This window comes from Callithrix jacchus, chromosome 15, assembly GCF_049354715.1.
Source record: "Callithrix jacchus isolate 240 chromosome 15, calJac240_pri, whole genome shotgun sequence".
Classification (NCBI taxonomy): Eukaryota; Metazoa; Chordata; class Mammalia; order Primates; family Cebidae; genus Callithrix; species Callithrix jacchus.
Genome location: NC_133516.1, coordinates 62,033,299 through 62,049,155, shown reverse-complemented (window position 1 = coordinate 62,049,155; position 15,857 = coordinate 62,033,299). Strand labels below are relative to the sequence as shown.

The window sequence follows — 15,857 nt, the reverse complement described above, 5'->3', positions numbered from 1 at the left end:
ATCTGAAGATGTAAAATATCAGTGGAAGTCTCAATGACTCTATGAAGTAGATAATTTATTTTATAAATTATAATTATATATTATATACATTATAAATATATATTTTATAAATTATAATTATAAATTATTTTATAATTTATTATTTTACAGATAAAGGTGATGACATACTAAGAGGTTAATTAGGTCCTGGGATCATATTGTCACACCCAAAGGTAGATTTTAAAGCCCAAATTCAAGAATCAGAAGTACAATTTGCCACCAAACCACTTCAATAGACATTTCCAGATTCTGACATCAAGGCTGCATTTGATTTAAGGATCCAAAGGTTGACTGGCCAACATTTTTCTCCATCTCTCCTGTCTTCCCCCCATTTAATCATATACACTGTAGAATGAAAAATAGGTCTTTTAGCCGTCTTGTTCTCTCAAAAGTTTCATCTGTAAAACAGATTATAATACTAATACTTGTCTCACAGAGTTGAGGAGGAAATGGTAAATGTAAAGACTTTATTATATGCCCAGTAACTTAGTAAGTACTGGACAGTCAGCCCTCCGTATCCCCAGGTCCACATCCAAGGACTCAACCAACCTTGAGTAGAAAATATTCAAGCAAATGAAAATAAAAAAACAATGCAATATAACCCTATTTACGTTGTATTAGGTATTATAAGATTATTGATAATTTAGAGATGATTTAAAGTATATGGGAGGATGCGAACACTATGCCATTTTATAAAAAGAACTTTAGCATCTTGGATTTTGGTATCCGTGAGGGGGTCCTGGAACCAATCCTCAATGATACTAAGAGATCACTAGAATGGTAACTACTATTATGGTGATGATCAGCACATAAAGGAATGAAATGAAGGGCGTCAAAACCTCTTTCTTGAGGCAGGTTAGAAGAATGCTTGCTGGCTGGTGGGTGTGGGGGTGCACACTTATAGTACCAGCCACTCAGGAGGCTAAGGAAGGAGAATTGCTTGAGCCCAGAAGTTTGCGACCAGCCTGGGCAACATAGTGAGAAAGTGTCTTCTGTTGTTTCCAAAAGACTGGAGGGAAGGGAAAACTCTTCTGTAGACATACAGTCTTGGAGCAGAAATTCTATCACCTATTGTGATCTACCTACCTATTACCTAGCTAATATCTGTATATCAATGATCTATTATTACCTATTTTCTATGTGTTATTTATTATTATTGTCTATTACCCTATTATCCAAGAGTAAAGCTTTTATCCTGTAATTGTCCTATTTCCCCATGGCCAGTTGACAAGGACCAAAGACTTTATCACAGGGATAACAGAAGAAACACTGAACCACTTATGAAATTGCCAATGTTTGATGTCATTTTAACTAAATAAGCAGCAATTTCATATGATTCAGCCTAATAGACCTTGAATCCAGATACACCCAGGCAAAGGATTCAAAATCAAAGCAGGCAGTCTATTTTCTATTGCTGCTTCTCACGTACTTCCAAAACGTGAAATAACCATATAGTTAAAAACAATAGTATAGTACATAGTGATTCACCAGGGCTATTGGAATTTTAGAAAGTATTGATATAATTAATTCAATATAATTTCAGTTTGTTGCTTTTTCCGTTTTCAAAAGCCATTTTAGATTTAGGAAATAGCATCTTCTAAATATAAAATATAAGTAAATATCACATGATTTTTTTAAAAAAAGAATTATAGCTATTTCTAGCATAAAAGGCCATTCTCTCTGTCTGTTTTTAAGACAGGGTCTCACTCTGTCACCCAGGCTGGAGCGCAGTGGCCTGATCATAGCTTACTGCAGTCTCAATCTCCTGGGCTCAAGAGATCCTCCCACCTCAGACTTCCAAGTAGCTGGGACCACAAGCCCATGCCACCACATCTGGCTTCTTTTTTAATTTTAATTTGTTGTAGAGACAGGATCTCACTATGTTGCCCAGCCTGGCCCATTGTCTCTAAATGAGATACAGCTATGTTAACAGTTTATCATAGATCAGCTTTACTTTTATGGGACAAGGTTATTTTTAAATAAAATTCTCTAGTGCCTTAGACTATATATTCTTGTTATGTGTTAAATATCTCTATTTTTGAAGAGAATTTTAACAAGATAATTTTATACCTTCTTTCTTGCTGTTTTCTGCTTCCTTAATTGGTCACCTAGCTAATGGAGCTTTCTATTTGAAACATTCCAGCTTCCTTGACAAGGGGAAGGAGTCAACATGCTGTAATTATAGCTGTCTTCGTGGCTTGGATTATTATTCTGTCGATCTGACTTTCATATAAACGGAGCAGCTACCCATTGTAGTGTATATGCACTGTGCACTCAGAGTAAGCTCAGCCTCCTAACATGACGTGCCCTCCAACACACAATTACATTTCATGGCAGTTTAGAGGCTTTCCAATGTGACATCTTTAATACAATTTTCCCTACCAAAGTTTTACAAATTGTGCATGCTGGCAAACGATCAGCAAGTCAACAGTATTATTCACAACTGGATCTTCTCAGGAAAACAAGTTGGAATATTAACCTGAGGTTTTTCTGAAAAGCTCCCATGGTACCTTGGCTGAAAAGATGTTAGACCAAGCAGCTCCTGATATGGAAACCAGCGGGTTGAACTGTAACTCAGTTAGATAAGTCAATAGGGGGAAGGCTATGATGTCATGATGCAGGAAATGACTAAACATTTAATGCTTATTGCTTTGCATATTCCTGGAGTTAGGGAGGGGGTGTGGATGGCATTGTGTGGGCACCGATGGTAACCCAGATCAGTGAGACTTTAAAGGGACCATTACTTTGTCCTTCTTTCTAGAGTTTTGGGCATTAAAAATGTTAACTTGTGGCCATGCCTGTAATCCCAGCACTTTGAGCGGCCAAGGCAGGAGGATCCCTTGAGCCTGGGCGTTCTAGATCAGCCTGGGCATCATGATGAAACCCTGTCCACAAAAAATGCAAAAATTAGCCAGGAGTGGTGGCATGCATGCCTGCAGTCCCAGCTGAGAGATAAGAAGATCCCTTGAGCTCAGAAGGTTGAGCTACAGTAAGCCATGATGGTGCCGCTGCACTCTGGCCTGGGTGACAGAGCAAGACCCTGTCTCAAATAATAAAATAAAATAAAATATTAACTTGTCCAAGACCCTGTTTCACAGCAGTTATTGATGAGACAAATGAAACATTTGCAACACCTTAAGAAAACAATCCCATCAGCGTGGCAGGACTAGTTTTGTCATCCCATTGTCTAAAAAGCCATGAGACCTCGTCAGCCATGGAAGAATCTTTGTAAAGCTGAAGGAATTTGGCCCTTTAATGATGCACAAAGATGTGTGCATGGATTTTGCAAGTTCCTACTTTCACCTTCATAAATGCTGGATTTTATCCATGTTTTAACTGATTGGAGTTTTAAACAAAATAAATACAGATACCATAGTATGTAATTTCAGAGATTTTTTTTTAAGTACAACAATGTATATGAGCCCCAAAATGTATTTGGACTATGTGCCCAATACATAGCCCAAATCAATTAAATTGATTTAATTGATTTTTTACAATATGAGGAATCCAGGCTGCAGCTGACCTGGGAGTTAAGAATGATTTTTTTTTTTTTTTTTTTTTTTTTTTTATAGTATAAAGGGTTGTAGAAAAGGAAGAAGAATCGGCAGAGACCATTTGTGACTGGCAAAGCTTCAAGTATTTCCTAGCGGATCCTTTGCAAAAGTAAGTTTGCCCACTCATGTAATAAGCAGCTCTCCTGCTGTGCACAGTATGTGTGCCATCTCAGGCTATGCAATGGTGAGTAAAACCATCCCTGCCCCTAAGCAATTTACAATCTGCATCTAAGGGGCACTGTGCCTAGTAAGCAAAAGGCAAACGAAGATGGCGTGAGATAAGGGCTTCAAAGGAAGAGAGACCAGGCTTGGTGGGGAAATAGGGAGTGGCTTGTTAGCAGGTGTTCCTTAGATGAACTTTGAAGATAAAAAGACATTTTGAAGAGTAAGGGTGAGTGAGATGGGGAGGGGGTCAGCTCTGTGTCCTGGAACCAGTGAGTGGTTCCATTACTGAAGCACCCAGGGAGGCTAGAGGGTGGATTCCAAGGCCGGAAAGTGAGGTGAGGGTCTAGGCTGGAGACCATCATGAGGGGTGTGTCCAGAGGGAGAGGACAGATTCCCCCACTTAGAGCCCAAAAGGACAACACAGTTTGCACTTTTACTTTGGTGTTGGAAAGAACCATAGTCGCATATGGTTACACAGAAGGGTTTTATGACACTCAGTGAAAAATGAGGAAAGTCGTCTCCCTTAGATTGAGCACCTAGCAAATGAGTGGCTCTTGGCTATAAGTCAATGAACAACTTTAATCTATGCAGTTACCAAGTCACCATTAACACATAAAGCACTGCCGGGTTCAATCTATTCATCAGAATTCTTGAAAGTCTTATTTTATTTCAGAGGCGAGGCAGCTGAACTTGGTGAGGCTGCCAGGAACACTGAGTGCCGCCTCTGAATTTGCCCCTGACTCAGTGCCTGACCTTCGGCAAGCACTCAACATCTCGCTATCTCACTTTCCTCAGCCATAAAGTGGGAATCACAGGCCTTAGCCACCTCACAGGAGTGTCATAATGTCTGTAAAAGCCTTTCAAGATAAGCGCTCCTGGAAACAGACAAGGTGGGGAGGGTTCTTTTTCAATCATCCAGGGGGTGAAATGTGGTTATCACAATTAAAATAGGAGACTACTTATGGTTTCTAAGAGTCAAGAGCTTTGTAAAACAGAAATGGTTGCAGATGAATGATGCAAAGCCTACAGATGAGTAAAGGTACACCTAATCTACCAGTCAAAATCTCTGCCATGATTTTCTAAATTAAAGTCAGGTCATCTTTTTTGTTGTTGTTTAAGGATGGAAGAGAATATTCAAAATCTGACAACACCACCTTAGAGAATGTGGTTTCACATATCTGTTCTATCTGCGTTTTAGATGCTTGGAATATTCTGCTCAATTCTCCTGGGTATTATTCAGTTATAAAGGTGCAGAAGTGAGCATCTCCTTCTGCACTTTCTTTACTCCAAAGATTTTCCTAATCTGTCCTAGAGAGGGACTGCGGCAGGGTCTGCAGACAGAAGGGCTGCCTCATAGCCAATGGTCTTTGTGTGACCTCTGCCATCGTTTGATGGTGGCGGAAGAAGACACTAAAGTCTCTCAAGAAAGTTGAAGACCCAACCCTGGATGTACCCACCCTGCACCTGGAGCAGACAATCAGGCTAGAAGGCAAGTTCTGCTCTGCTCTGGAAAGTGTGAGTGGTAAAATATTTCTTAGGATCCTGCTGACAACACTTGCCATTTTTACCTTCTCTCTCTCTCTGTCTCTCTCCGTTTCTTTCTTAGAGAAGTTTTTACCTTACAGTTGCCCAGAGAGGAAAGACAGGCCAAAATAGTTTAATATGCTAGCTTACTGGGAGGACAATAGCTTAAGCCACAAAGCCCTGAGTTTGACCCTAGAACTCTGTGGCTACTGATGACTCATCTTGAAAATTATCAGATTGAATCTTTACTGGTTTGATAACAGCTGATGAGTGGAAAAAGAATGCCAATCAAACGCACATGCGTAATAAGCAGCATCCTTACTCCCCTCTGCAGATCTGTTCTTGGATCACCTACACTTCCCTGTCTGTTGAAGAAGATGTGCTATCCATGCAATTCTTGTGGACTGGTTGTTAAGAAAAGGTGGATATCACGAGGTCAACAGATTGAGACCATCCTGGTCAACATGGTGAAACCCCGTCTCTACTAAAAATTACAAAAAATTAGCTGGGCATGGTGGCGTGTGCCTGTAATCCCAGCTACTCAGGAGGCTTAGGCAGAATTGCCTGAACCCAGGGGGCAGAGGTTGTGGTGAGCCGAGATCGCGCCATTGCATTCCAGCCTGGGTAACAAGAGCGAAACTTCGTCACAAAAAAAAAAAGAAAGAAAGAAAAGGTGGATAAACCGTCTTTAGGCCCTTAGAGTGTGGTGCCTGTGTGAAGAGGGGAATGAGGCAGATGTAGCAGTCAGAGGTGGCTGGAGTAGGAGAAAGTGCTTGTTAATGAAATCTTGATTTTTCTGTGGCTTTTCCATGCAATTGGGGGGCTAAGCAGGAAAGCCATTGGAACTTCACTACATCAATTCTGCTTTTCTTGTTTTTTGGAACTCTAAGTCACCAAGGCTCCCTGCCACCCTATCCATCTATAACTTTTCATCACTTTTTCCTCAGAGTAAGAAGTGTGTCCCAGAAAATGTGCCTCTATGACTCAGCAACATTTCAAATCCATCTGAGCCTTCCCAGCGTTCCAAAAGAAATACTGATTTAAATTCAGCTGCTTAAAAAACCAGTCTCTAAGCAGGCAGCTTGAAACTTCCTTACAGCAATGGTTTAGGCTTTGGAGGGGTAATCAGTTGTTTTTAATTGTTTTTATTTTTCACTTAATTCATTTGCCACCTGATTGTGTGTGATTTTTTGAGCCCAATACTCTGCTAAATTAACCTTGATTTTCTTTCTTTGTTTTTGTTTTTTTGTTTTTGAGACAGAGCCTTGCTCTGTTGCCCAGTCTGGAGTGCAGTGGTGAAATCTCGGCTCATTGCAAACTCTGCCTCCAGAGTTCAAGCAATTCTCCTGCCTTAGCCTCCTGAGTAGCTGGGATTACAGGCGCCCACCACCACACCCAACTAATTTTTGTATTTTCAGTAGAGACAGTGTTTCACTATGTGGGGCAAGCTGGTCTTGAACTCCTGACCTCAGCCTCGGTCTCCCAAAGTGCTGGGATTATAAGCATGAGCCACCATGCTTGGCCTTACCTTGATTTTTTTTTTTTTTTTTTTTTTTTTTTTTGAGACAGAGTCTCACTCTGTTGCTCGGGCTGGAGTTCAGTGGCTTGATCTCTGCTTATTGCAACCTCCATCTCCAGGTTTAAGCGATTCTCCTGCCTCAGCCTCCTAAGTAGCTGGGACTACAGGCTTGGGCCACCACGCCCAGCTAGTTTTTTGTATTTTTAGTAGAGACAGGGTTTCACCGTGTTAGGCAGTCTGGTCTTGAATTCCTGACCTTAGGTAATCCACCCACCTTGGCCTCCCAAAATGCTGGGATTACATGCATGAGCTAACACGCTCAGCCCCTACTTGATTTTTAAGTCAAGAGGGAACAAGTCTAAATTTCTATTCAGTTAAACTATATACCTTTGGACATTGAATCACTTTTAGATTCACTTAAAAATCATGTATGAATGACCCACATTTTCACTCCAACAGTAAGTCGTGTATATGTGCACAAAACATTAGATTGTTCATACCAGTGCTATTCATAATAGTCAAAAACTGGAAGCAACTCAAACATCCATCAACTGTAGAATGGATAAATAAATCATGATATATTCATACCATGGAACATAACAGTGAGAATAAATGAACCACTGCTACACACAACAGATATGAATTTCATAAACAGAATGCTGAGCAACAGAAGCCAAACGCAGAAGGATACACATTTATGAATCCATTTGTATGAAGTTCATAAACAGACAAAATTAGTCAGTGGAGATCATTCTCATAGAAGTCTGAACAATGGTTGTCTTTAGGGAGGGGGATATAGTGACTGAAGTGGGTATAAAGGGTTTCTGGGGCTTGGTGATGGTACACAAGCATATTCAGTCTGTGAAAATTCACTGAGCTGTGCAATAGTGATTTTTCAAACTTTTATAAATATATGGTATGCTCCAGTAAAGTTTTACTAAAAAACAAGCGTAGTCATGCTATGGTGTGAATGTTTGTGTCCCCCCACTCACCAAATTCATATGTTGAAATCCTAACCCCCAAGGTGATGATATTAGGAGTTGAGGTATTTGGCGATGATTAGGTCATGAAGGTGGAGCTCTTATGAATGGGATTCATGCCCTTATGAAAGAGGCCAAGGGAGGTGTTCACCCCTTTTGCCATGTGAGGACACAGTGAAAAGACGGCCATCTATGAACAAGTAAATGGGTTCTCTCGAGAGACAGAATCCTCCAGCACCTTGATCTTGGACATTCCAACCTCCAGCAGAGCAAGAAAATTAAAATCTATTTATAAGCCACACATTTATGGCATTTTACTGTAGCAGCCCAAATGGACTAAAAGAGTCATTATTATCATCATAGTTTACTGTTACCACTTTTCATCAGAATGAAAGTGATCAATATTGTGTGAATGTTCTTAACGTGCAAATAACAGGAGACCCAACTCAAAATGATTTAAGGGATTGAAAAACTTTTCCTTCAAAGGAATAAAGAGTAAAGATTGTCATTTCTGCAGGCCGTGTGGCCTCTTGCCTTAACTACTCCATATTGTTGCATGAAAGTGCAACATACATAAACAATGTGTAAACAAATGAACATGCCAGGATTCCAATCAAACTTGACCTGCAAAAACAGGTGGGAAGTTCACTTTGTAGTTTGCTGACCTCTAATTTAAACAATCAGTGAATTTATTATTATACAAGTAACAAGAAATTCCAGGGAACGTAAGCTTCAGGTTTACTTGATTCAGCAGTTTTGCATCAATCCAGGACCTCAATTCTTTCCATTTGCTTGCTCAGCTTTGTGCAGCCTGTGTTCTTAGTCTTGACCCATCCCGGTCATGAGATGACCACAGCCCTTCACACATCATGTCTTCATGCAAGAGTGTCCACAGGCCACAAATGTCTCTTTCTTATGTCCCTTTTCTAGAAGCATGAAGACCAACCTTCCTTCCTTCTTTCCTTCCTTTCTTCCTTCCTTTCTTCCTTCCTTCCTTCCTTCCTCCTTCCTTCCTTCCTTCCTCCTTCCTTCCTTCCTTCCTTCTTCCTTCCTTTTCTTCCTTCCTTCCTTCCTTTCTTTAATTTTTTTTTTTGAGACAGTCTCATTCTGTCACCCAGGCTGGAATGCAGTGGCATGATCTTGGCTCACTACAACCTCTGCCTTCTGGGTACAAGCAATTCTCCTGCTTCAGCCTCCAAGTTAGTAGCTGGGATTACAGGCTCCTGCCACCATACCCAGCTAATTTTTGTATTTTTATTAGAGAGGGGGTTTCACCATGTTGGCCAGGCTGACCTAAACTCCTGTCCTTAGGTGATCTGCCTGCCTCCAGCCTTAAAGTGCTGGGATTGCAGGCATGAACCACCTGGCCTGTCAGGGAAAGCTCTTTTAGATGCCTCCTAAAAGACTTGAATCACTTCCTAAGGCTGAGAAAGCAGGTGAGGTGTGTGTGAGTGGTTGTTTTTAGGCAGGTAACCCACATTGTGATCTGCATTAGTTTCCTATTGCTACATAACAAATTGCCACATAGTTCCCAGCTTAAAACAACATATAAACTACCTCCCAGTTTCTGTGGCTCAGGAGTCTAAGCAAGGCTTGAGATCTCCACAAGGGATCTCACAAGGCTGCAGTCAAGGTGTGGCCAGGCTTTTCTTCTGGGGCGTGGAATCCTCTTTCAAGCCTATGTAGTTGTTGGCAGAATCCACTTCCTTGCAGCTATGGGACAGAGGTTCCTGTTTTCTTGCTGGCTGTCAGCTGAGGGTCATTCTTGGCTCCTAGAAGCCACTCACATTTCTGTGCCCACCACATATCCCTCACCATGAGACACCCCATTTCTTTAAGCCCAGCTGGAGAATGGCTTAGAGAATTGCTAAAAGCATCTCATATAATGTAATCTAATCAAGAGAGTGAGATGGATTATATTCACAGGTTCTGCCTACAGTAAAGGGAAGTAGGATTATACAGCACACATGAGCACCCTAGGAGACCCAACTCAAAATGGTTTAAGCCAGAGGTTGGCAAACTTTCTACAAAGGAATGGATAGTACAGACTGTGGGTCTTCCAGGTCATCCAGTTTCTCCTCTCAACTTCTCTGCTGTAGCACAAAAGCAGTCACTGATAATACATAAGCAAATAAACATGGCTGTGTTCTTTTTAAAATTATTTTTATTTTTATTTTTTGAGATGGAGTCTCACTCTGTTGCCCAGTCAGGAGTACAGTGGCATGACCTCAGCTCACTACAACCTCTGCCTTCCAGGTCCAAGCAATTCTCCTGCCTCAGCCTCTAAGTAAGTAGCTGGGACTACAGCTGTGCAGGCCACCACGCCTGGTTAATATTTGTATTTTTAGTGGAGACAGGGTTTTGCCATGTTGGCCAGGCTGGTCTCAAACTCCTGACCTCAAGTGATCTGCCCACCTCAGCCTCCCAAACTGTTGGGATTACAGGCGTGAGCCACTGTGCACAGGCTGTGTTCTAGTAAAACTCAAGTGAACTTGGAGGCCATCTCAGAATTCTGCCTACTTGTAGCTCTTACCTGAAAAATTAAATCAGATAATATAACAGTAGAACACTACACACTCAAAAGAGGAAATATGCTGTATTTGGCATACTCCTTGCTTGGAGGATAGACATTTAAAACACAGCTCCATAAACACAAAGTTTTGTTTGGTTTCATTTTAACTTTTATTTTAGGTTCAGGGGTACATGTGATGGTTTGTTACATAAGTAAACTCATGTCATGGGGGTTTGTTGTACAGATTATTTCATCACCCATTATTTCTGCTCCTCTCCCTTCTCCCATCCTTCACCCTCAGGTAGACCACAGTATCTGTTACTTCCATCTCTATATTCATGAGTTCTCATCATTTAGCTCCCACTTAAAAATGAGAACATGTGGTATTTGGTTTTCTGTTTCTGCATTAGTTTGCTGAGGATAATAGCCTCCACCTCCATCTCCATCCATGTTCCCACGAAAGACATGATCTTGTTCCTTTTTATGGCTGCACAGTTATCTATAGTGTATATGTACCACATGTCTTTATCCAATCCGTCATTCATGGGATTTAGGTTGACCTTGCTATTGTGAATATAAGTATGTTGTTGTTAGTGTGAACAGTGCTGCAACGAACATTCACATGCATGTGTCTTTATGGTAGAATGATTTATATTCTTCTGAGTATATACCCAGTAATGGGATTGCTGGGTTGAATGGCAGTTCTGCTTTTAGCTCTCTGAGGAATTGCCATACTGCTTTCCACAATAGTTCAACTAATTTACACTCCCACCAACAGCGTATAAGCATTCCCTTTTCTCTGCAACCTCACCAGCCTGTTATTTTTTTACTTTTTAATAACTGCCATTCTGACTGGGTGTGAGATGGTATCTCATTGTAGTTCCAATTTGCATTTCTTTAATGATCAGCCATATTGAGCTTTTTTCATATGCTTTTTGGCCACATGTATATCTTCTTTCAAAAAGTGTCTATTGATGTTCTTTGGCCACATTTTTTTTTTTTAATTTTTTATTGGATTTTAGGTTTTGGGGTACATGAGCAGAGCATGCAAGACAGTTGCGTAGGAGCACACATGGCAGTGTGCTTTTCTTTCCTTCTCCCCTTCACCCACATTTGGCATTTCTCCCCAGGCTATCCCTCCCCACCTCCCCCTCCCACTGGCCCTCCCCTTTTCCCCCCAATAGACCCCAGTGTTTAGTACTCCCCTTTCTGTGTCCATGTGTTCTCATTTTTCATCACCCGCCTATGAGTGAGAATATGCGGTGTTTCATTTTCTGTTCTTGTGTCAGTTTGCTGAATGACGTTCTCCAGATTCATCCATGTCCCTACAAATGACACAAACTCATCATTTCTGATTGCTGCATAATATTCCATGGTGTATATGTGCCACATTTTTCCAATCCACTCTATTATCAATGGGCATTTTGGTTGATTCCAGGTCTTTGCTATTGTAAACAGTGCTGCAATGAACATTCGTGTACATGTGTCCTTGTAGTAGAACGATTTATAGTCTTTTGGATATATACCCAGTAATGGGATTGCTGGGTCAAATGGAATTTCTATTTCTAAGGCCTTGAGGAATCGCCACACTGTCTTCCACAATGGTTGAACTAATTTACACTCCCACCAACAGTGTAAAAGTGTTCCTTTTTCTCCACATCCTCTCCAGCATCTGTTGTCTCCAGATTTTTTAATGATCGCCATTCTAACTGGCGTGAGATGGTATCTCAATGTGGTTTTGATTTGCATCTCTCTGATGACCAGTGACGATGAGCATTTTTTCATATGATTGTTGGCCTCATATATGTCTTCTTTCGTAAAGTGTCTGTTCATATCCTTTGCCCACTTTTGAATGGGCTTGTTTGTTTTTTTCCTGTAAATCCGTTTGAGTTCTTTGTAAATTCTGGATATCAGCCCTTTGTCAGATGGGTAAACTGCAAAAATTTTTTCCCATTCTGTTGGTTGCCAATCCACTCTAGTGACTGTTTCTTTTGCCGTGCAGAAGCTGTGGAGTTTCATTAGGTCCCATTTGTCTATTTTGGCTTTTGTTGCCAATGCTTTTGGTGTTTTGTTCATGAAGTCCTTGCCTACTCCTATGTCCTGGATAGTTTTGCCTAGATTTCCTTCTAGGGTTTTTATGGTGCCAGGTCTTATGTTTAAGTCTTTAATCCATCTGGAGTTAATTTTAGTGTAAGGTGTCAGGAAGGGGTCCAGTTTCTGCTTTCTGCACATGGCTAGCCAGTTTTCCCAACACCGTTTGTTAAACAGGGAATCCTTTCCCCCTTGCTTGTTTTTGTCAGGTTTATCAAAGATTGTATAGTTGTAGATATGTTGTGTTGCCTCCAGTGCCTCTGTTTTGTTCCTGTTTGGCCACTTTTTAATGGGACTCATAAACACAAAGTTAATGTGAAAGTCCTAAAGAATCGATTTTTTAGTTTCACTCTTGTTGCCCAGGCTGGAGTGCAATGGCACCATTTTGGCTCACTGCAACCTCTGCCACCCAGGTTCAAGTGATTCTCCTGCCTCAGCCTCCTGATTAGCTGGGATTACAGGCATCTGCTACCACACCAAGCTAATTTTGTATTTTAGTAGAGATGAGGTTTCACCATGTTAGTCAGGCCTCTCTCGAACTCCTGACCTCAGGTGATACACCCGCCTCAGCCTCCCAAAGTGCTGGAATTACAGGCATGAGCCACCGCACCTAGCCTGGATTCTGGCTTTTACTCTATGCTTCAAAAGATCTATCCTACTCCAAGATTATATTTAAAGATTATCTAATGGCTTATTCTAGTGCTCTCATGATTTTCTTTCTCTTTTGCTCTTTCTAAAACTGTTAATCCATCTGCAATTGATCATGGAACATGTAAGCCTTGGATACAGCTTTCCTTTTTTTCCCCAGAGGACTACTCAGTTGCTCTGACATCATTTATTGAACAGATCATCTTTTTCCATTGATAGGTGGTGGCATTTTATCATATACTAAATTTCTTTTTGTATTTGAGTCAATTTCTGGACTTTATATTTATGATTCATCGAGGTGCCTTGTCTAGTGATATACCATACCCTTTTACTTTTTATAGCTTTACATAATATTTTAATATCTGATACAACTAAGAAGTCTTTTTTCTATTTTCAGGATTTCTGAGTATTCTTGCTCCTTTCTTTTTCCATTTTATAATGAGCTATAATTTTTAAAAGTCCTTTTTAAAATTGGGTTTTTTGTATTATATATTAGGAATAATTGACACCTTTATATAGTTGAGTCTTTTTATCTAAAAATCCATTTGTTCAAGTTTTCTTCTGTGATTCTCAGTGGCATTTTAGTTTATTCTTTTCATATATTCATAATCTAGTCTTTTCATATAGCTGTTTTCACTTTTTAAGCTTACTCCTAGGAATTTAATCTTTTTGTTCTAATATAAATAGTGCCTTTCTTCTGTTTTTAACCCAGTGTTGTTTCAAGGATTCTTAAAAGCCAAAAAAAAAAGCATTTATTCTATCTTAATAAATGAAATCTCATAAACATATAAGTAGCAATAGGACTTATAATTTAATTGTGTCCTAAATATTTCATTGGTAGGAAGAAAACAAACAAAAACCTTTCCCAAATTCATACAAGTAAAATGATATTAGGAATATGTTAAAATGTCTCTTCTTAGGATTGGTTCTTTCCCTCTTTCTTTCTTTCATTTTTTTGTAAAGACAGGGTCTCATCATGTTGTCCAGACTGCTCTCAAACACCTGTCCCCAAGCAATTTCCCCTCCTTGGCCTCCCAACATGCTGGGATTATAGGTGTGAGCCATGTACCCGGCCTTAGGATTGGTTCTTGACTGACTTTTGAACTTTAAAACAGGATTCATCTAATTTTCTCATTCTTGCAAGTCACTCACTGTTCATATTTTGCCTAGTTGGGTACACATACTATTTCTCAGGGTGCTCTACTAATTGCTTACCTCTCCCTAGGGGAAGGCTGGCAGCTCAGCTGTTCTGATTATTTCTCACCTATACCTTAAGACACAAATGCTTCTAGTAAGTAGACCTCCCAAATCAAGCAGGAGAGGTAGCTGATGCCTCCCCTTCTTCCTAACTGCAGGTTTCCATCATCATAACCTGAAAAAGCAGTCTTAGCCTGGGAAAGCAGTACGTATGGAGGAAATCAAAGCTCTACTCGGAACCAAGAACATTTCCCAGGTCAGCTGCAAAGAAGAATGATGGAAGCCCTTTTAGAAGACTCTCAGATTTGTAACCTGGGAGGATGCAGGATGCAGGCATGAGTTGTTCTGGGAGGGGAGCCTGGAGATGGGAAGATACTAGGCTGTGCAGCCCTACGATGGAACAGTCTCATGCAATGGGAGCAATTGGCCATATCGGAGGCTTGGATCTCATTCTTGGACCAGAGTTGCTTGGCTCTGACTTTGGAAGAATAATTGATAGGGCCAGGAGGGACTAGAGACTATGATCTCCTTTTCCTAGCACCTCAAAGCCCCCTTACAGGCAAAAATTCTACTTGTAACATTTACTTGACTTAATTAGTAGCATCTATATTTATCGAAAGGCAATCAAGAGGCCTTCTGCATAATACAGTAGTATTAAAAATAAAAAATAGAAAGGCCAATGTATTTGGAGAACCGAGCCCTTGACTCATCTTTTACATAGATTCCCTTATTTTTTACTTTTATTTTATTTTTTTTGAGATAAAGTCTCAGGCTGCCCAGGCTGGAGTGTGGTGGTATGAACTTGGCTCACTGCAGCCTCCACCTCCCAGGTTCAAGTGATTCTCCTGCCTTAGCTTCCTAAGTAGCTGGGATTTGTGGTTGACAGGCACCTGCCACCACACCCAGCTAATTTTTGCATTTTTAGTAGAGCCAGAGTGCCAGCATGTTGGCCAGGCTGGTCTTGAACTCCTGACTTCAAGTGATCCTTCTGCCTCAGCCTCCCAAAGTGCTGGAATCACAGTCATGAGCCACCATGCCTGGCCAGATTCCTTTATTTTAATCCTCACAGCAGCCCTATAAATTTAGTCATACAATCATCTCAAATTGATGAGGAAATTCAGGTTTAGGGAAATTAAATAATCCCTTTATGGTCACATAGCAAAAGGCAGAGTCAGGATTTGAACCAAGTGACTGACTTTGATGATGAGGCTTTTTACCACCACTCTTATGAACATTAATGACAAACCTGGATATTTTGAAATAAGGATAAGCAAAGGAGTTAAATTTGCTTTTAGATGTTAAATACCCCTTCCTATTATTTTATGTATTAATATATTTGGTTTAAAATGTATGTTTTACTTATATTGACAGAGCTCATGTCTATGAGAGATACTGTAAACTCCATTCACAAGCATAAAATGTTTTTGCCTTTAAGTGAGTGATGTACTCATCTAGACATTGAAATATAAACAACCAATCAACTAGAATGTTTATCCTTCAGTGCTCCAAAGATTATTCTACTTGTGACTATAATTCTGTGCTCAGTTTATAACATTCTTACAGAGATGTCAGGATGTGTGTGTGCGTGAGTGTGTTTATTATGAATAATATGATTTCCTTGTGGGTGT

General features: G+C 40.3%; 1 long non-coding RNA gene across 2 annotated transcripts in view; it reads left to right on the top strand.

Annotated features, from left to right (window-relative positions):
* LOC144579567 (uncharacterized) overlaps window positions 1–15,857 on the top strand; it is an 87,803-nt gene extending 71,946 nt beyond the window's left edge. For both annotated transcript variants that reach the window (XR_013527448.1, XR_013527447.1), the window contains 2 exons: window positions 3,612–3,702; window positions 14,388–15,857. This is a non-coding gene — a long non-coding RNA (uncharacterized LOC144579567). The remainder of the gene's footprint in view (window positions 1–3,611; window positions 3,703–14,387) is intronic.